The 20,905-nt window shown below is 42.1% G+C and overlaps 1 protein-coding gene across 3 annotated transcripts in view; it reads right to left on the bottom strand.

Annotated features, from left to right (window-relative positions):
• The window catches only part of LOC145981988 (uncharacterized), a 417,662-nt gene that overhangs the window by 203,698 nt on the left and 193,059 nt on the right, over positions 1 to 20,905 (bottom strand). Inside the window, exon 1 of one of the 3 annotated variants that reach the window (XM_083115510.1) lies at positions 3,152 to 3,182. The exons of the other annotated variants lie outside the window; for them this stretch is intronic. The gene's annotated coding sequence lies outside the window, so the exon portion shown is untranslated. Of the gene's footprint in view, positions 1 to 3,151; positions 3,183 to 20,905 lie in introns of those variants that run through there. 3 annotated transcript variants of the gene reach the window in all.

Genomic DNA, 20,905 nt, shown 5'->3' with positions numbered 1-20,905 from the left:
CGCTCATAGAGGACACCGAGTTCCACCAGGCCATCGCCCGTTTGTTATCTGAAGATTAAAAATTACTGAAGCGTCGCAGCTTCATTTGGCAATGTCCACCTTGATGTGAGTAAAAGATTCTTTTCGGCTCTCGAATTTTTGATTTCCTTACTCTGTAGATATAGGCAATCCCAAACTAAGAGTTCAGTAAAGGCAGTATGGGCTTTTATTTTTGAGACCCCCCTCCCAAATAAGACTATTTTGTCAGCGGGCAGAATTCATTAACATTCGAAATAAAGAAAATTAATACACGTAATAGAATGTAATTCTTTTTCATTTCTGCTCTTGATTTTGTTTATTTTACTTCGCCTTTTCTGCCACTTTTGGTAAATCGCGCGATGGATGATTGATTGATTTGCTTTAATTGACTTCCCTTTTGTGCCACTTTTGGCTAATTTGCGAAGATGGAGATGAGCGATGATATGATGAATGGACACTCACAAACATCCATGCCCAGCCGGGACTCGAACCAGCGACCCCTGGCGTCGTAGCGCGCTGTGCTAACCACTCCGCCACGGAGATTACGAGACACACTTGAGTTTAGTTTGAGTATGTTTTCAGTCCACTTTATGCACTGGATAGGCTAATCTGGGCTGGGCCTACAGTTTAAAGTGGGATCCGAAACACCATGTGCCGCCATCGGGTATCGAACCTCTTTGACACTCTTGTTTATGGTCCCTGCGTGTGCATTTACATTCTTCTTAATTTATGTTACTCACTTACCGGTAATTGCGACCATCCGTGATGATTAGTGATGGGGCACTCAAAAACACCCATGCAATCGGACAGGGGTGTCGTGACGTGTTTGGCAATGTAAGTTACAAGTCCACTTTCTGCTCGGATAGGCTAATCGGGACTGGGCCTACAGTTTAAAGTGCGATATCAACCTGATGCTATCGGCGATTATGTGTGTTTGTGATAGTATCATCACTCATCGTTAAGAGTTAGCCAAAAGTGGAAGAAAAAAGAATCAAAAAGAACAACATACAAATAACCTAAAGTAACAGTAGACATTGCATTAAAACTTCATTTGTAGCAACAAAACACGTTTATTATGACGTATTTAAATGGCATAGGCCTAAATACAGTATACAGTACAAAGTCTGTGGGGAAACAGAATTTCATCAGTGGTTGACTTCCATTTCTTTGGGAAGTTCTCTTGTTGACTTCTAGCCACATTTAAAACCTTGCATTTTTTTTCCTGTCCGGATTAACGACGTTTTACTGTATTTGTTTTAGCCTTGACAAAGAAATCTCCAGACATTTTCTATTCATTCCTGAGTTTCATTTTTAATAAGGGGCTAGCTAAGCAGCGAATACAGGACTAGGAACATCATGTATCTGCTATATCTTCTACAGGAAAAAGTAGGTGCATTTGTATGTTATATACATACACGGTGCCAGAAGTCACTTCCGTGACTTAAGTAGTTTGCCTATATTGCTAGACTAGAGTACGGTTAAGGACATCGCCGAAAAACGAGTGAAACAGACTTTGAATACCACCATTCCATAGTACAGAGTGATCCGATGAAGTTTAGACCGCCTCATCAATGTTTGCGCTATCGGTAAGCGAGGCAACATACATGCTGCCTCCCCGATGGTGTAATGGTAATGTTGTCACCTTGTAATCAACGGGTTCCGGGTTCGATCACCGGTGGAGGCACATTTCACAGTGATTGACTTGATTCATTGATTTGGTGTCTTTAAGTCCACTTTATGCACAGTAAGGCTAATCGGGAACTGGACCTACAGTTTAAAGTGGGATCCGAACCACTTTATTTTACTTCGCTTCTTGTGCCACTTTAAGCTCATTTTCAAAGATAGGGATGAGTGATGATATGATTAAATTGATGAATGGACATTCACAAACATCCATGCCCGGGCCAGGATTCGAACCCGGGACCCCTTGGCGTCGTAGCGCGATGTGCTAACCACTCTGCCACGAGGGCCGGCACATTTCACAGTGGTTCACACTTTAAACTGTAGGTCAAGTCCCGATTAGCCTATCTCAGTATTGTGCCTCTGGTTACTTCTATGCCATCCTTTGTCGGTATGTATGTGTGTGCATGTGTGAGCTGATACATTCAATGTTGTTGCTTCAAGTTCATTTCGTAATTTTTAACTTGTGTATACACACACCTTCTTGTGTATTTTATGTAACGTTCCAAAGTTTTTCTCAATAATTGATTTTCTGGTATCTCTATTTAAATCAGCGCCACCTTTGGGTACGCCTTGAAGGAGATTGTTTTGTTTGGCGTAACGGGCAGGATTGTTCAAGGTCCAGGAATTTTAAATAAATTCAATTCCGGTCCAGGAGAGAAAATCAGCAAGCGTAAATGGGTTCTGGACCGTAAAGAACCTTTTTATCTGTAAAGTATTTCAATTCGGTACAGGAACCTTCTTTCCTGCTGAATTTTAATACGGTCCAGAAACCTTTTTTCCAGACAATTTAAATACGGTCTAGGAACCTTTTTTTTCCGGATCAATTTAAATTCGGTCCAGGAGCCTTTTTTAATAAAACAATACGCAACTTGGACCGAATTTAAATTGTGCGAGAAAAAAAGGTTCCGGTCCGTTCCAGGACCTTCAACAACACTGGTAACGGGTGCATAATAACATACAAGCCTCACAATTAGTAATGTACAAGACTGATACGCGTATAACATGTCTGTAATCTACCATAAACATGATAGACATTCCAAGTTCATGTAAAAAAATCGTAAGTTTGTTCTGCACGCCGAAGAAGACAAGTGAAGAAATCACTTTCCCCCCTTGCACAATTTTTCTTTCCCCCGCTTAGAAATTTTCTGCGCGAGGCGCCCACATGACCACAACATGGCAATTTGGCAAAACAGCAGCTTCCAATGACCCACATTCGGAGTCAGCTGGCAGAGATGACGTCACTGTTCGTGTCTACCTTGAGAGGCCCATTAAATTCTTCATTCGCGGTGAAGATACCAACCTATTGTCTTTCGCTCAGCGAGTGACCTAAATAAGGTGTTAGGACCCTTTCAATTGTTGCGGAAAGCATTGTTGGTACTGTATTGTTACAATTTGAGTGAGTGATCTATCAAGCGAGAAACTACATTATACTTCTATGCATGATACATACCATATAAAAGTAGTCACTGTTCCATTTACTGAACCCATCAGCTTACGTACCTACAAAAGAAAGAAACACTTACGTAAATATAAAATACATATAGTCATAGTGAAAGTATGTTACCATACACTTCCCTTCAAAATTTTAAACAAGATCTATTGGGTTGATGCATAGGTCGTAGCATTTGTTTTTAGTATGGCAACACTGCAGTGTTACGAGTTTGTTTATCGTTTAACGTTTGTCATTTGGAGTGGCATTGTTGTGCTTGTGAATACATCTTGAATTTTGCAGGCAGATTTGAAGGATGTTAGTGCTATTCGTGGACTAAGGAACATCGAGTCCCAAGTGGGGAAAAAACGTACATTTCCGACATATTTTTCCAGAGCAGGACCGCACAAACTACAGCCCACCATGATTATTTATGTGCTCCTTTATGAAAAGTTGAATTTTATTTTCAGGCATTATATTTAGTGCAAATATGACCCCTACCAACCGGCTAATAGTCAATTGTATGACCGCGCTTGAATATTTAGGGCTATTGGGTGTGTTTCATCACATTTCAAAATTAGTTTTCTTGTATTTTATTGTTTCCTTCTTTCTTTTGCATGTTTATTTATTTTTAATACAATAAATAAAACTGTTGAAAGTTTTCAAAAGTTTAACACTCTCTTTAAAGAAAATGTTTCGTTCTCTATTTTTGTAAGAATATAATAGGCAAAGAAACACCATTTTACAAGTGTAATAGGTAATTGTTTTTGCTCTTCTTCATTTTTATTATTGTAAGAATACAATGCAATTATGAAACAAACATAATTTTACATAGGTTTGATGCAAAGGTTTTAGAGAGAACAAAATTATGATAATATGAGTGCAGTATATTTTCTACGCTTAATACTTCAGTTTTTGTTTGAAATTTATCTATTTCATCTCTTTACTCCGCATCTACTTCATGGCCATCGAGATTTCCATTTGCACATTCCACACATTAAAAAAAATGTGTTTTCTGATTCACATTATTCATAGCCAAGAAGGTGTCGTCTTACTTTTTCAAATTGCCTTCGAAGCTCTTTATCACATTGCTCCTTCTTCTTCTTCCGGGTTCACAAAATACAGGAAAATCCAATTAAGATCTATTGTTAAATCTATAACACGAGATAGCACCGCAGATGAAACTGAACTGTGCCTTTTAAATGGTAGAAAACCACTGTTAAAAAGTGTTGGCTGCCCAGCGCCTCCCACACATGTCCAGCATATATAAGGTGGGGGGAGAACCAAACCAATACGTATGCACAAAAAGTAAAGCAAAGAAAAAAAAATTGCGGTCAAATCGCCGCCATGCGCGTTCTCCCGGGTGAAAAGATATAAATAGTTATTAATCCTACTTACTAGCTTTTCGAATGTATATAGAGGTTCCTACGATAGCATAATGGCTGGGTCTGGTGCGGGCCACGTCAGCTGACACCAAACGCTAAAACTAATTGCTAAGAGCTCTAAACCTGTCCCTCCTAACCTAACTATTCCTAACCTACAATTCCTCTTAGGTCTAATCGTGTACATGTGGTTAGCATAACGTGCCATTGACAATTTGTTATTGAAGTTTGCATGTCACCGTAATGTTAGGCAACGCGCATAACGCGTTGCAAGGAAGCCAGTATTTCACGATCTAGGTGTTCCATTTTTATTGACGGTGACTGTACCTCCTCGAGACGTCTAAAAGTTAACTCCCATCTTGAATCTAAAATTAGGTGATTTCCGTTCCCCGAGATGTCTAAATCTGAACATCTTCCATCCTTGATGCCTAAAAAGACCGATCGCCTTACCTTGGTATCTAAAATTAAGTGATCACCCAAGCAAAATGTCCAATAGTAATTCTTCTTTGACATCTAAAATTAAGCGATCACCCCTCCGAGAGACACTTACAACCAACAATAAATGATCGATGAATACAATAAATGGAGATCGTCCCCTTTTGACATCTAAAATTAAGTGATCACCCCGAGAAGACATTCAAAACTAACAACAGATCGTCAACTGACGCTCCCTCTCTCAACGTCTAAAACTACATGATCGTCCATAGACGATTTCTAAAATCAGCAATGAACCTAGCGAGCGAGAGCTAAATAAAAGGTCGTGACCCCTACGGCTGGTCGCTAATCCGCCACTGAGAATCAATAACAGTTCAATGTCACGACCAGCCTTACACAGCGAAGGAGAATTCAATTAAATTATCCACCAATAAGCTGTCATCAGCTTCCTGAAGGACGGATCGTTTGTGAAAGCGCAGTAATTCCCGCCTCAGCCCACGGGAAATTATCATCAACGGAATCCTGGCAGTTGTTGAATTGACGCCAGCTGTATTGATGCGAGAGCGAGGGACGCGCCATTGAACCCTGTGTGGCGAGAAGGAAATCGATGATCTGTGCTAACATCAACAGCTGACGAAACGGCAACGGGGAGAAGCTAGATATCTCTGGTATAGGATGCGCGAACTGTTATAAACGCGAGCTCAAACAGCTTACATGAGAAATTTTCGCAATCATTTATTACGATAGAAGAATAATAATACGTGCAGAGGAAAGGAAAAGTGGGAAAATAAAGACAAGGGGAAACAGAGAGAAACAGAGGAAAGGAAAAGTGGGAAAATAAAGACAAGGGGAAACAGAGGGGAAAGAGAAACAGAGGAAAGGAAAAGTGGGAAAATAAAGAAAAAGGGAAACAGAGGGGAGAGAGGGAAACAGAGGAAAAGAAAAGTGGGAAAATAAAGAAAAAGAGAAACAGAGGGAAGAGAGAGAAACAGGAAAGGAAAAGTGGGAAAATAAAGAAACAGAGGAAAGGAAAAGTGTAAAAATAGAAAGGGAAACTGATAGGAGAAACAGAGGAAAGGAAAAGTGGAAAAATAAAGAAAAAGGGAAAAAGAGGGGAGAGAAACAGAGTACAGGAAGAGTGGAAAAATAGAGAAAAAGAGGAACAGAGGGAGAGAGAGAAACAGAGTAAAGGATTAGTGAGAAAATAAAAAAGGGAAACAGAGGGGGAGAGAGAAACAGAGGAAAGGAAACGTGGGAAAATTAAGAAAAAGGGAAACAGAGGGGAGAGAGAGAAACAGAGGAAAGGAAAAGTGGAAAAATAAAGAAAAAGGGAAACAGAGGGGGAGAGAGAAACAGAGGAAAGAAAAAGTGGAAAAATAAAGAGAAAGGGAAACAGAGTGGGAGAGAAACAGAGGAAAGGAAAAGTGGAAAAATAAAGAAAAAGGGAAACAGAGGGGGGAGAGAAAAAGAGGAAAGGAAAAGTGGGAAAATAAAGAAAAAGGAAACAGAGGGAAAGAGAGAAACAGGAAAGTAAAAGTGGGAAAATTAAGAAAAGGAAAATAGAGGGGGGAGAGAGAAGCACAGGAAAGGAAAAGTTGAAAAAGAAAAAGGGAAACAGAGGGGGGAGAGAAACAGAGGAAAGGGAAAGTTGAAAAATAAAGAAAAAGGGAAACAGAGAGGAGAGAGAGAAACAGAGGAAAGGAAAAGTGGAAAAATAAAGAAAAAGGAAACAGAGGGGAGAGAAACAGAGGAAAGGAAAAGTGGGAAAGTAAAGAAAAAGGGGAAACAGAGGGGGGGAGAGAGAAACAGAGGAAAAGAAGTGTGGAAAAATAAAGAAAAAGGGAAACAGAGGGAGAAACACATGAAAGGAAAAGTGGAAAAATACAGAAAAAGGGAAATAGAGGGAGAGAGAGAGAGATACAGAGGAAAAGAAAAGTGGAAAAATAAAGAAAAAGGGAAACAGAGGGGGGAGAGACAAACAAAGAAAAGGAAACGTGGGAAAATAAAGAAAAGGGGAAACAGAAGGGAGAGAGAAAGACAAAGGAAAGCAAAAGTGGTAAATAGAGAACAAAAAGGGAAACAGAAGAAAGAGGGGAAAGGGCAAGTGGAAAAATATTGAAATGTGTGTACAGCCGCAATGGCTCATACTGAAATAAACCTAAATTCTATTCTATTGTATTCTACCATCGAAGTCCTGATATATACAGGGTGGCTCAATAAGTCACTTAACACCCCCAGTACAAGGCCACTGCAGCGCGCAACATGGAAATGGTGATGACCAATCGTTATCAGGCCAAGGGGGAACCACATTGACGCCACCCACACGGTCGGCGGCCATCTTGATGTCCGCCATCTTGAATTAACTTCAGAATTTTAAATGGGAAGGGGGTCGTGCGACATATCAAAATGGGCTAGAATTTCACGAGAAATGCAATGGTGAAGGTTTTTTCGACGTATCTTTAACCAGTAAAAAGTTATGACTGAATTCTTGTACCAATTCAACATTAGCCTTGTCAATGTGAAGGTCTTTTAATTCAATGGAAGCGTCACACTGTAAATTGTTCGCGACAACCATTCATAATGCACAGCTCTTTATGGATGCATCCGATTAAAATAATGTGCAATGGCATGTGAACGTCTCTCCATAGACGTCACTTTCATCTCGATGCATTACCGAAGCGCTAAACAAATTTTAAGGCATTTTTCTAACACCTCGAAAAGGATCAAATTGGTACAAGAATTCAGTCATAACTTTTTACTGGTTAAAGATACGTCGAAAAAACCTTCACCATTGCATTTCTCGTGAAATTCTAGCCCATTTTGATATGTCGCACGACCCCCTTCCCATTTAAAATTCTGAAGTTGAATTCAAGATGGCGGACATCAAGATGGCCGCCGACCGTGTGGGTGGCGTCAATGTGGTTCCCCCTTGGCCAGATAACGATTGGTCATCACCATTTCCATGTTGCGCGCTGCAGTGGCCTTGTACTGAGGGTGTTAAGTGACTTATTGAGCCACCCTGTATACACACGTATATATCCCAACAAGTAGAGTAGACAAAGTGGTTAGCACAGCGCAATACGTTAGGGGTCCCGGATTCGAAACCCGGTCTGGGCGTTGTTATTCTTCAATTTCTTCATATCATTCTCATCCTCATCGACACGATTAGCAAAAGTGGGAGAAAAGCGGAGTAAAATAATCCAAATCCATCTAATCAGTATCCACAAAGCGAACTGAAATGCTTGCTTGCCACGTGTGAAAGCACCCATAGTTGAACGTGTCAAACAAGAAATGTGCGCTAATCGAGAACCAAACTCGTGACCTATTCATTACAAGGCCCCTGCGGAATATTCTTATCACTTCTGGAAATCCAACTTATACTCGTTAAGCGTTTTGGCAATTTGATGAAGAGATATACGAAGATAACTTCGGGTAAATGCATTTTAATGCAAAACAGCGTAAATTTCCTATTCTATCAACTTCCTTCTCCTATAGCAAGCATACTTTGAAGTTCACGGAAACTAAACAAAAGATTGCATCTGAATTGCCCCTCCTCCACTCATCTCGTCAAAATAAACCCTTTCGCAAACAATTGCCTGAAAAGTCTCAATTTATCCCCTCCTCTGGTTACGCCCCTTCATCATGCGCCCCCCTCTTCCCTTCCGTTCCCCACCCTCACGAATTTACCCGGCTGTATCTGCATTTCTCCACCTCCCCCGCCGAGTTTTTACTGACTCAGCGCTACAGGCTCACGGACGCAGTAAAAAAGCGCATTAATCAAAAGACGTGAGCAATGTTGCCAGCTCGCAGATTGTCTCGCTAATTCTTGAACCTATTTCCTTTCTTCCAAGGATATTTCGGAGTGTGAACTTCCAAGAGCCACGGGCGAAATTAGAGGGGCGTGGGGATTACTCTCGGCTGGAGTTCTTAAGCCGCGTTTACACCGGGGTTGCTAACACATGTTGCCAACAAATTTTGATAACATTTCGAAAAACGCTTGTGAAGTTGTTACAAACATCTCACGTTAGCAACAAATATTTTGTTATCCACAAGAAGTCGGTAAATATCAAAGAACGTTAGCAACATTTGTTACCAACAAATGTTAACGGAGCCTTTTTAAAGTTAGCAACATATCCATGCAACATACACATGGACGTCCATAGGATTTTTCCAGGGGGGACAAAGGAGGCATATCCCCCCATAATAGTGATGCCCTCTCAAAAAAACACCATTTCAGTCTGAAATTATCATGTTCCTTCAACACACTTGCAATAATTAACATAAATTACTGTGGCTGAAATGAAATTGTGTGAAATATATAATTTTCAGGTGCACATACATTTTTCAGGGTGGGGGGCGGCTCTCCCTTGACCCCTCTGGAAAAATCCTACAGATTTACTTAAACGATTGCCTTCTTTCACGTTGCTCTTCAGCAAATCTATCAAAGCCTCACCCACTTCTGGTACAAACAATGATATTGTTGATTTTGAAAATTTAAACAAATAACTTAGGCTTGTGTATGAGTCTCTGCTTGTTAAAAAATGCAAGTTCACCGCAAGTTTTTCTTTTACTGGAGTAGCTTTTCTGTAATTAGTGTCACATTTGCCAATTTTAACCTATTATTGTTAGTAAATATTCAGTCTCAACTAGCCATTCTTTTTTTTAAGTTCCATCTCATCTCAGTTCGCCTGACAAAAGATCAATGTCATCTCTATTCAAATCGCGCAACAGTTCATTTCCGCTATAATTAGCTCTTGCGTGCAGTACACAGAATCGTCTTGGTCTTCTCTCCTGCGCCAAAATGCTGCTACAGAGAGTACAACTTCCTCCACAGTCGGCATCTTGCAGCCAAAATGTTAACAAAAATAAAGTCGAACTAGTGCTCTGGTTACCAACATTTGTTGACAACATCTGTTAACCGTATTGGTAACAAAAATTTGATAACATTTGTTGGTATCATTCGGTATAAAGGCGGCTTTAATGGCAGATTTGGGTTAACAGACCATTATGTTGGACGCTATAAGAAAGAGTCATAGGCGTCACTATAAATGTTTGTAGGGGTGCCAGGTCATTCGCATAAAACTCAAATGTTAGAGGTAATCTAATAAAATAAAATATTATTATAAACGTATTTTATTGCCAAAATTTTATAATATCCACGGAGAGGGACAGCTAATATACTGAAATACACAGTTATTCTATTCTACTAACCTTTACACACCTTGTTCAAGGAAAATTCATGAAATTTAGGGCGAAATTTTAGTCATAGTTTACGTTCTATGTTAAGTTTCATTTTGTAAATTGCAAAATTTCAAGGAACCCTTTTATTATTTGCATTAATCGGCAGAATATGGAAACATTAAGTTGTGACCTGGTTATTACAGTATACATTCGATGTTTCGATCTAACTCATTTTCTACTGTAGTTATTCTGTTGGAATTACGAGGGTTGGGGCATAAGTCATGGCAACTATTTTTTTCTCTCGAGAAAGCGGGACTGGCACGAAAATCCGAAATATACAAATGGAAGCGAGCAATGAATGAACAATGCAGATCATGTGTACTAAGTGTAGCATACAGAAGCGAGCCAAACATCCTTATAGATAGCATCGCGTCACATGTGTTTACAAGTCTGAAAGCATTAGCATTACAGGGACAAAAGAGGCGCATACGGTAGGGAACTATTCCCCACAGTTTCCAGGAGCTCCCTGTGGCACTCTCTGGCATTTCTCCCCCGAAGAACGGCTGGCTATTATGACACACGAACGCTCTTCACGCTGTGCGACGGCGGTTGAATCGGCAATGACTCAACAATGTCCTCTGTACGATAACAGTTCACATCTAGTAACGTGTTCACAGGTATAGTCCACGCGTTTATTTCGTTAACGTCGAAGAACTGAAGAAAGCCGCCGCCACGAACGTGGGTGGGGATAAATAGCGGGCGAGTTGTTTTCGTCCAATCACACTCAAACTTCAGCCAATGGGAGCAGCTGTCATTCTGCTCGTCTACTCCACGTGGAGTCTCAGTCACATGACTGAGGATACACTGTTGTCGTACTTTGCAACTTTAATGTGGAGACCGCGGGCAGGTGCTTTTGGTCGGAGGGTCAAGGTGGCGTAGAGTAGATGTGTGGCAACACTGTGCGTTGAATCCGATTGTTGCAGCTGGTGGGCGCGCTCCGTAGACTTCAAAGCAAGCCGGTCGTTAACGTAGCTAGCGCGTCGACTATACCACGTTCTCCGGGACATAGAATCTTATTGTGGTACCATAGTTTAACTCTGGCCCTGTCTATTTCGCTGCACTCTTGAACACTAGGTGTAGTGCAGATGTATCCCTGTGTCAGGCTGGTGGAAGGAAATGACGTTCAACCAAGTAGACGAATAGCGGTGTCCAAATTCAGAAAATTCAACAAATGCCTGTTTGCTGCTTTTAAACGTTCATTTCATTAGTCAGAACGCACCACGTGACCATACACCACACACTGCACCGCTCCGGAACGTAGTGCAAACGGTGCAGACACCAAATACACTACTTGACACCAAATCAACGAAGTAGATGAGTCGGTGTTGCACCTGTAACCGAGTGCAGAAAGAGCTCAAAAGTGCAGCGAACTAGACGGGACCTTTGAGAAAAAAATATACGATTTGTTGCTTCCCTGGCGACTTGAATCGAACAACTGTTCTCGGGTTACCAGCCAGGTTAAATCGGCGTTAGCTTCCAACGTTTCGGTTGGTAACTCGAGAACATTTGTTCGAAAAAAAATATAGTTTCCACGACTTATGCCCCAGCCCTCGTGTAATGAACAAACCATATTTCGTTTTTTTCTAATTCGAAATGAACGCTGGATTCGGCCCCCACCCTACATGACTGCACTGTACAGTGGGATCCATGAGTATTACCATGCAAATTGTCCATGACTATTTTCATTAATTTTTCTCTTACATCCTATGGGTTCTTAAGCGATGGATTTTTATGTATGCTGGTGCAGAAGTTGTCAACAGCTTGTTTTGAGTTATCTTTTAATTCTTGAAGCTCTTATTGGGTCATATAAAGTGCACGAACATGGTGATCGACAATTGCAAGGTAATACTCATGGATCCCACTGTACCTGTACGGGAGACAGTACCAGCAAAGAAACATTCTTTCCATCCATTCATCCTCAGTCCCCGAGTTCCCCCAATTCGATTCCACCTGCATAAGCACAGCCCGCACTTCTGCGCCCCTTATTGACACACAACCGAAGGCGCCCCCTACAGAGCACCTGCACGCAGCTTTTTACCTCTCCTCTTGTCACGGTTCGACGTCGCGATGAATAATGGCTGGACAGGAGTCTTTTGCCGGCGCAACAATGGGAAACATTTCCAGAAGGTTGGCAGCCCTGGGGTCCGATCGATGATAGCCTCCCCCACCTCCTCGTCCCAATTCCCTTCTGAACCCGCCCTCGCTCCCTGAAGTCCAGGAATGGTCTGGTCGAATGGGGAAGGAGAAGTTTGGTGCGCTTGGAACAGTTTTGGGCTATTTCCTTCGACGGCTGTCCACCCCTTCAGCATCATCCTTCCTATGCATGAATCCAGCTCAACGTTGGCGCTAAAACCGAGTGTTCCCGTTGGAATAGCTACAAAATCAGATAATTTATTCTGGAACAAACAGGAATGCAGGTGCTGGCTTTTTACAACTCCGGGGTTAATCGCGACAAAGATAATTAATAATGGACGAATCAAATTGCGCATTTTGGTCAAAGGGTTCTGGGTTCGATTCCTGGAGTCCAGTCCGGATTTACTCGTCAGAGCAAAGAGTGGACTCCTGTCCGTGCCTCTGTCGTTTGGGCTATACTCCGTCCATGGGATATCTGGAGCGAGCGAACCAAAACAAGTCTATGCACAAGTAGCCAGTCACTCAAGAGGGTCGACAAATAAACACGTGATAGAGGGTTGTGTCCTAATTGCGAACAAAGCCTAAATCGTCCTAATTGCGAACACGTAAAAGTGAGAAATAATTTCGTGTCCTAATTGCGAACACATGAAACTGAAAAACCTGTTTTCAGAAACAGATAAGGTAGTGACGCAGAGAGACAGCTGGTTTGACCAACGACAATAGCCAACCTGATTGACTTATCATGGTCTTTTGCTTTGTAAATGAAGTGTGCAATACGTATTCCTATAAAAAAATAATAGGTCACACTTTAATTATTAAATTATATATACTTTGGCGACTACTATAATCACATCGAATTTTCTATGATTCAACAATACACTGACCACTTTCAAGTCTGGAACTGAGTCCCTTTAAATAAATCGTTAAATAGACTCGGGAAGTGTGAGAGAAAGTTGTAGATCCCAAGGCAGAAAAATGTGTTCGCGATTAGGACATAGTCCTTCAAGTATATTCCTTCCTGTTTAGGCATCAATTGTTCGCAATTAGGACTGTTCACAATTAGGACGACACCGTGATAGAGAACAGAATTGCGTCGCCTGCAACTACCAGCCGTTAGCAGCACCGTGTACTGTTTCGCTCTTCCCACTAGCTTCCTCCCCTACTCTACCCTTACGCGCGACCTTACTCCAGACATTCCCGCGATAGAGTATAGCAAACTATATGGGTTAGTTCAAAATGTGAAATTCAAAATGCGGGTTCAGTGTGTCAACTTGGAACCTGACCTAATGCTCATTTTCACCGTTTTGTGAGAGTTTGGGGTTTTGTTTTGAGTTCACATTATACACAAAAAGGCTAATCGGGGCCGGGCCTACAGTTTAAAGTGGGAACCGAACCACTACGTGCCTCAACCGGATATCGAACCCGGGACCCTATTATTACAATGCGACGTTATCACTACGCCATCGGGGAGGCCCGTTATTTGTGAAGAATACAAACATATTTACTAGTGTGAAGCACGAAGGTACAAAACTTCTGTCTACGAAAAAAAATGTCGGGTTCCAACTTGTCGGGGCTGGTGAATAAGTCTGATATGAAGACTTTGAAAATGTTTTTGGAAAATTTTGGAACTTGATAGCTCCTACTAGAGTTCTTACTACATGGGTAGTTTCAGCCAACAATCATCTATTTCGCTTTCATATATCTCTGTGTATTGGTAAGATACACAACAAAACTATATTTTAACATAGAGATGATGAGTATGCTAATATAAGTTTTAATTTCACTGCGTCCTTCACTTCACGGTCCATATTTGAGGGCCCACTACCAACTAACTCTCTAGCCTTCTTGAACCCGAAGGTCCATGGCTGCAGCAACACAGGCCTTCCATCTGTCCCTATCCTGAGCAAGATCTATGTACTCTTTTCCATTCCTACCAATTTCCTTTAGGTCCATCTCAACATTATCCCTCCATCTTCGTCTTTGCATTCCAAATGGCCTCTTACCATCAGGTTTCCCAACAAGGATCCTGTAAACTCTTCTTTCCTCTCCCATTCGTGCCACATGGCCTGCCCACCTAAGTCTTCTTGATTTAATCGTTCTAATAATATCTGGACATGAACACAAATTACAAATGCCCACTACCACAGATAAATTACTGTCGTATGTGTACTACTGAGCTTCGAGCGTATACTGCTCGTTTTGCCTGTTCGAGCGTTATTCGCTCTAGCGAAATCTTCTCCCTGCAGCGCCCTAGTTTCTACCTTACAAGTGTAGTTTCAGATGGTCAGGGCGGTCAGCTGTAATAATGTTGAAACGGATAAAATAAAAGAACAAATTATGTATGGGTTAGCGTGGTGCTCAGACTCGATCAACACAGGATTAAGCACAAACATTTCCCCCAGAAACAAAGAGAGGGAAACAAAAGCCCCTCACGAATCTCCAGAACTCGCAACTCACCCGAACAACGTCGATAACGACCGAATAAAAACGCCCGTAATGGCTCCGGTGGATTATGGCCAGTCTTAACAAGCAGTTTCAAGAACCGGATGTGATCGAACCAAGACTGCAGAACAATGTGCTGCTAACGCAGTAACTTCACCTTCAACAACGCTTCGAAAAAAATGAATTATGGGTCTTTTCTGTGTTCCTCCTATGTGCATTCACCAGGAAGGCTTTTGGCGGACACTCTCTGATGCCGCTGTTTCCCATGGAACGCTGCCAGTCGCCTGGGCCAACGGAATGCAAAGTCAACATCGATTGCTTTGGTGACCCCGTGCGACTGGGGTGGATGGCATCGAGGTTAGATAGCAAGACTGGACCGTGACGTACTGTCAAACTTCTAGTTTCGCAAGACTTGCAAGTGATACCGGAACAAAAGAAAAACTCGAAACCAAATTTTGTTTTCTACGAGGTTTTCGGCGCTCACTGGTTGATTTGGTTTATTGTACGTCGCATTTCTGCCCCTTTTGACTAACCGCGAAGATGAGGATGAGTGATGAAGGGGCACTCACAGAGAACATCAGTGCCCAGGGTCCCGGGTTCGAATCCCGGCCTGCGCATGGATGTTTATGAGTGTCCATTCATCAATTTCATCATATTATTACTCCTCCCCATCTTTGCAAATTAGCCAAAAGTGGCACAAAAAGCGAAGTTAAATAAAGCATCGATCAACACGTCTTGGAATCAAAACTGTAGGCAGAGCGAAAAAATATTCAATTTGACTAAAGAAGGGAGGAGAAACCAGAATAAATCCTGCAAAACTTTAAAAAATATATAAAAACCTTTAAAAAGGTTTGATTTAGGTGCATAAACCAAAAACAGGTTCTAACAAGCAAAATAGGCACTTCATCAGTTGTTGGGTTTCTTATCGAAACACTGACAATTACTTCTTACATACCTGTAATGGAAAACAAATACGTTAAAACCCTAAACACCAAGGTCTACTTGTCACATACAAGACGTGCAAGATTCCTCCACAGATGTTATTGGAATAACCAATAAAATTTCGCACAAGCCACGTGCATATGTTTACATTGACTTCGTTCTTACAACGGACAGGGAATAGGACTGTTACATTACGATCCGTTAATATGTGTCGGAAGCGCTCTCGTGGCTAGGCTCGCACGAAGTCGTAACGTGACAGAAGAGCCGACATGTTGTAAACAAAGATGGCGGACGATGTGAACTTCCGCATTCCACCTACAAGATACGTGCGGGCCATTTATACGCCGACACAGCACTTGAAACCTCGCTGCCGTATAAGAACATCTTCACAGAACAATGAAATAAGAACAACAAAACGGTAGGAAAGGAATGAGTAGAACTGGCAAAAAACAGCCCATGTTGAAATATTCCACCGGATTTAAAAGGCAATTGGATAAAGCAAGGACTCGTTTCCACCTAGTATTTCTTGACGCTGTGGTTTTTTCAAGTGGCACAAAACGAATGAGTCGTGGATGGAATTTAAATGGTCGCTGTGGAAAGAACAACCACACGCGGTCGCTTCAGCCTCAACCAGTTTCCCTAATGCGGCAGCAGGCACGGTAACTTTAAATACCAGAAAGTAAGATTCCAGTTACCCCCCCCCCCCTCGATGTTTTAGTATCAGCGCCATATTTAGACGGGCCGTGGTTCAAATCAAGTCTCTTCCGTGGCAATAAAAACTATAAAGACCAGTGGGCCTCCCCGGTGGCGTAGTGGTAACGTCGTCGCCTCGTAATGGTCCCACTTTATATGCAGCAAGACTAAACGGAACTGGGCCTACAGTTTCACAGTGGAATCCAAACCACTGTCTTATGACCGGAGATTAAACCCGAGACCCCTTGATTAGGCAACATATTAACCACTACGCCATCAGGGAGACCCACGATGAACTCGCCAAAATAAGTTATTTTTCAAATCCATATTATTCTGTGACTTGGTCTATTTTGCATGCTTTGCTTTTTTTTCTGCCACCTTTGCCTAATAGCCACGATGAGGGGGTGACGATATGATTAAATTGATGAAGGAACACTAAAAACGAACGCCCATGCAAAGGCCGGGATTCGATCCCGGAACTGGTGGAATCGTAAAACGCTGTGCTAACCACTCCATTACAGAGATCGGCAGAGACATTATCTGCGATAATCTGGGACAGGACATACCTTTAGAAATGGGATCCGAACCACTGTGCAATGTGCCTTCACTGGGAATCGAACCTGGATCCCCTCGATTAGTAGGTGACAGCGTTAGCCACCCCAAGAACCGAGCATCAGAAACATTGTTATAACATTGAATGTTATAAAGCCAGACGGATGGGAAAACGAGAACCCAGTACGAGGTGGTGACAAAGTGAAATTTCTACCAGACACCTACATCATAGCTTGAAGAGTGGGAATAAAGCTAAGACATGATTCTCTCGCTAGGTTTGTCCTCTCCTGTCATCTGGGGGCCGAAATGCAACCGAACAGCGATCGGTTCATTGTGTTCGGCTGATGTCGTTTACTTTCGTGTCCCAAGATGCCGAACGCTGCTCGTGGTGCTAAATGGAGTATTATACATGCCACGTTGCCAAACCTACTGTAAGCGTATAGGATCCCTCATGGGGCTGCTAACCGGAGGGAAAGGGGTCTGCTAAATGCTAAAAAAGCCCTGTTATCAATCGACTTTGAAGTGTGCGGGGGAGGGAGGCTTCATCCGCACAGAGCCTCTACCGGAGAAAAACTGCTTTAAAAAGTGAAGCCAAAAGATAAAAGTTGACATTTGAAATGACATAAGACGATCTACAAATTCTAACTGAAATTCTCCACGCGGGGGGGGGGGAGTCTGACGAGGTTATTAGCCACGGGCTTTCACATATAAATCCGGGCTTGATGTACTTCCTTCGAATTGTGAAAACTGGTTAAATATTGGAATATGAAAATAAAATTTGGTTCCTGTAATTTACACTCGTATTTTGTTGGAACACTGACTAACAACTTTATTTCTGTTACATATAAAACAAGCTTTCTTGGATTTTCTTTTTTTTTACTTGAACGATGTCAATTTTCAGAGGTTTCAACAGACTGGATTACATCCCCCTCCACAACGCCAATGATTTAAAAAAACAGCTCGGAAGGTGGTCAGCCGCCAGTTGGGATGGCAAACATATTAGGGGACTACCGTCGTCATATGTAGAAAAGAGTTACAAGTTACAACTCTCCACCACTGACCGGTTTGCCAAAGAGGTCACGAATCACGATATGCAAATCGAATGTCTAGCATAAAGCTCCAATATCCAGCTACAAAACATTCCTCTTCACGACAAAAACACATGAAAAAATAATTGTCTTCAACGAACATTTTTTTGTTGCTGTTCAAAGGGGAAAAAACGAGGGAAAACGCCTAAAGCTCCCGACAGGCGGCGGAGCTTCCAATGTCACGTGCTCACAAACCGTTACGAACTTTCTCGGCATGTGACCCCGGCTGTAGCAGCACTCGGTGCGTGACGGAAAGAGCTCATTTTCCTCCCCCTCCCAAGTCCCCTCCCCTCCAGCCCGCACTTCCGCACGTATTAATAAAAAAAAGCGTTGGCACTCGGTTAATAGGTAATAACAACACTGCTACGCGTACATGATTCACCCATTCGCGACAGAATAAGCACAATAAAATTTCATTATGTTTCCACAATACGTGTCCGTGACGCAAACTTAAACGGAATTGCTAATGCGCCGACAGGGGAGGGAAGCTCCTTGTGCACACATTACGATAATGACACTGTGATCAACAGTTCTGAATAAACACAGTGACGCACAAATCCGTTAAAATATAACACTTTTTTATAACTTGAGCAGGCGCGTGGGGGGACTTTGTCACCCCTGCAGTTTTTCGTTTAAAAATTTGCTTGTTTTACATTTGTAGTTGAATAACTTTATTTAGACATCTTCCTACATTATTTATTTGTATCCTGGAATACACAAATATTTTTATCTATTTATTTGTATAATTATTTTCACTCATACAATGAAAAGTTGTTGTTCATACATAAGATATTATCATTGAGTTCTTACATATTTATGATTTTTTTTGTATGTAAAATGATAAAATTATTGCAAACTTTATTTGTATCTTTCAGTTTACATATGTTTTTTTTTTTGTTTCTTTGCACTCATACAATAATAAGTTGTTGTTCTTATATATTTGTATCTTTTAGTTTAAATATTTTAACTATATTTGTTTATTTTCTCTTGTACATTAATACAGTACTTACGCACAATGTTTGTCTGTTTGAGTTTACAAATGTATATAAATATGTATTTTTTATTTATTTTCACGTATACAATAAGAAGTTCTTGTTTGTCCGATAAATAGTGTAATGAATCGATACAAATATTAAATAAAAATCAAACTTCATTGCGATAATAATGATAGGTGATAAAACTAGTAATATATACAAACGCAAGCAATAATAATAATAATAATTAAAATTTTAGTTACACGAAAAAGCGCTCGGGGTGACTCAGTCACCCCCAAGAATGCTAAGAAATGGACCGTCGGTAGCAGAAACCCCAACTGAAGAATACGAGGGAGGGTGGTAGCGTGGTGCCAGTCATGTCTCGACACGGCAAAAAATGTGGTTGTGGGGTAACAAAGTTCCCCCGCCGGAAGGTTAAGAATGTATTGGTACTTGCTTGAGCTGCCTTGGTTTGAGTGTTCGACTCACGAACCCGCCACCGTTGGGTTTGGGTTCGAATCCCTGGGTCATGTCAAGTTCGCTTGTTCTAAGGGCCCCCCTGGACCTTTGGCCGCCGCCAGCGAAGCAGTTTTCGCCAATGCGATGGAAAATACGCTTACGTGATCGTATCGGGTTCGATACTCTTTGGAGCCACAGTGCATTGGTTTGGAAACCAGCTTACAACGTACGCCCGGTCCTGATTAGCACAAATGCGCATGAAGCGACCTCATTTCTCTTTCGCACAGTGAATTTGAATCGGCTTCTCTGTTTTGTAGACCAGTATTCGATCATCAGGTGGGAATTTTCCTGACTGTCCCTGAATAAGAGACTCTGGAGATTACCCAGCCTCCAACCAATGCGGTCGGAGCGCAAAGCTGATCACATCAACAATACCATGGCCGAGATTGCTAATGTGTGGTGGCCCTATTTCCACGTTCCCGTATGTACAATCAGCGGCAATAAAAATGAGACACACATCCTGAAATAGTCGCTTCCTTCCCATGTGTTATGCGTGTTGACTACGGCGAGGAGCAAACTTCAATAGCAGGTTCGGCAACCGCAGTCGAGTTAGGCAACACGTATAGCAGGGAAGAGAGTATTTCAGGATGTAGTTGTCCCATTTATATTGCACACGACTGTACCTTTATGGCAGGGAATTGTCACCAGCAAGGAGAAAAAGCAGTCGGGGCTCGAAGCCTCCACTCTCCCTTTCGATTCTCTTTATCGTTCCGCCACTGTCTCTCCCCGCTCTCACCACCCCCCGCCCCAGTCCACGGGTTGCCCGAGGGAAGTTCCCGCCGCGCATCGATCAGACGATCCTCCCCTAACGAAGGTGCATCGTTGTCATGGCGACGGTGCCACAGCCTTCGGGAGGCTCTCGGTAGGAAATCATCGCCCCAAAGCGAACAATGAGTTAATTTAACGAGTGGAGGGTGAGGGCGTGAGACTGACTGCGAGAAAAGAAAAGTCGAAAGCAAATAATGGAATCCTGCTTGTAAAACTTAAGACGGACTTGTTTTGGGGGTGGGTGATGACTGACTTTCAAGGGTAAACCCTCCAGCACCCAACACTTGAACGATGGTTTGATTTACGCATGGGTCCGAGAATGCAGAAACCTCATTCCCCTTAGTAGAGAAACGTAATAAATATTTGAGAAGAAAATACGTATGACTTCACCCCTAGCTACAGTTTCCATCAAAATGTACTTCTATGAGCTTCGTTTTTGTTTCGTTCGTTTTCCCTACTCCCTGCAGAAACTTGAGCCCGGGTTTCGGCACCACGAACAAATGACTGCTTCTGACTTGCCAAGCATCTTTCGCCTCACTGGCTGGAGAAGGGTGGTCTTTTGTTTCCATCAGCACAGTCTAACAGGGGAGAAAATGGAGGTAGGGC

The sequence above is a fragment of the Lepisma saccharinum genome, chromosome 30 (genome assembly GCF_977018435.1).
Source record: "Lepisma saccharinum chromosome 30, izLepSacc3.1, whole genome shotgun sequence".
NCBI classification, from domain to species: Eukaryota; Metazoa; Arthropoda; class Insecta; order Zygentoma; family Lepismatidae; genus Lepisma; species Lepisma saccharinum.
The sequence above is the reverse complement of the archived record's forward strand: the minus strand, read 5'-3'. Positions and strand labels throughout refer to the sequence as shown.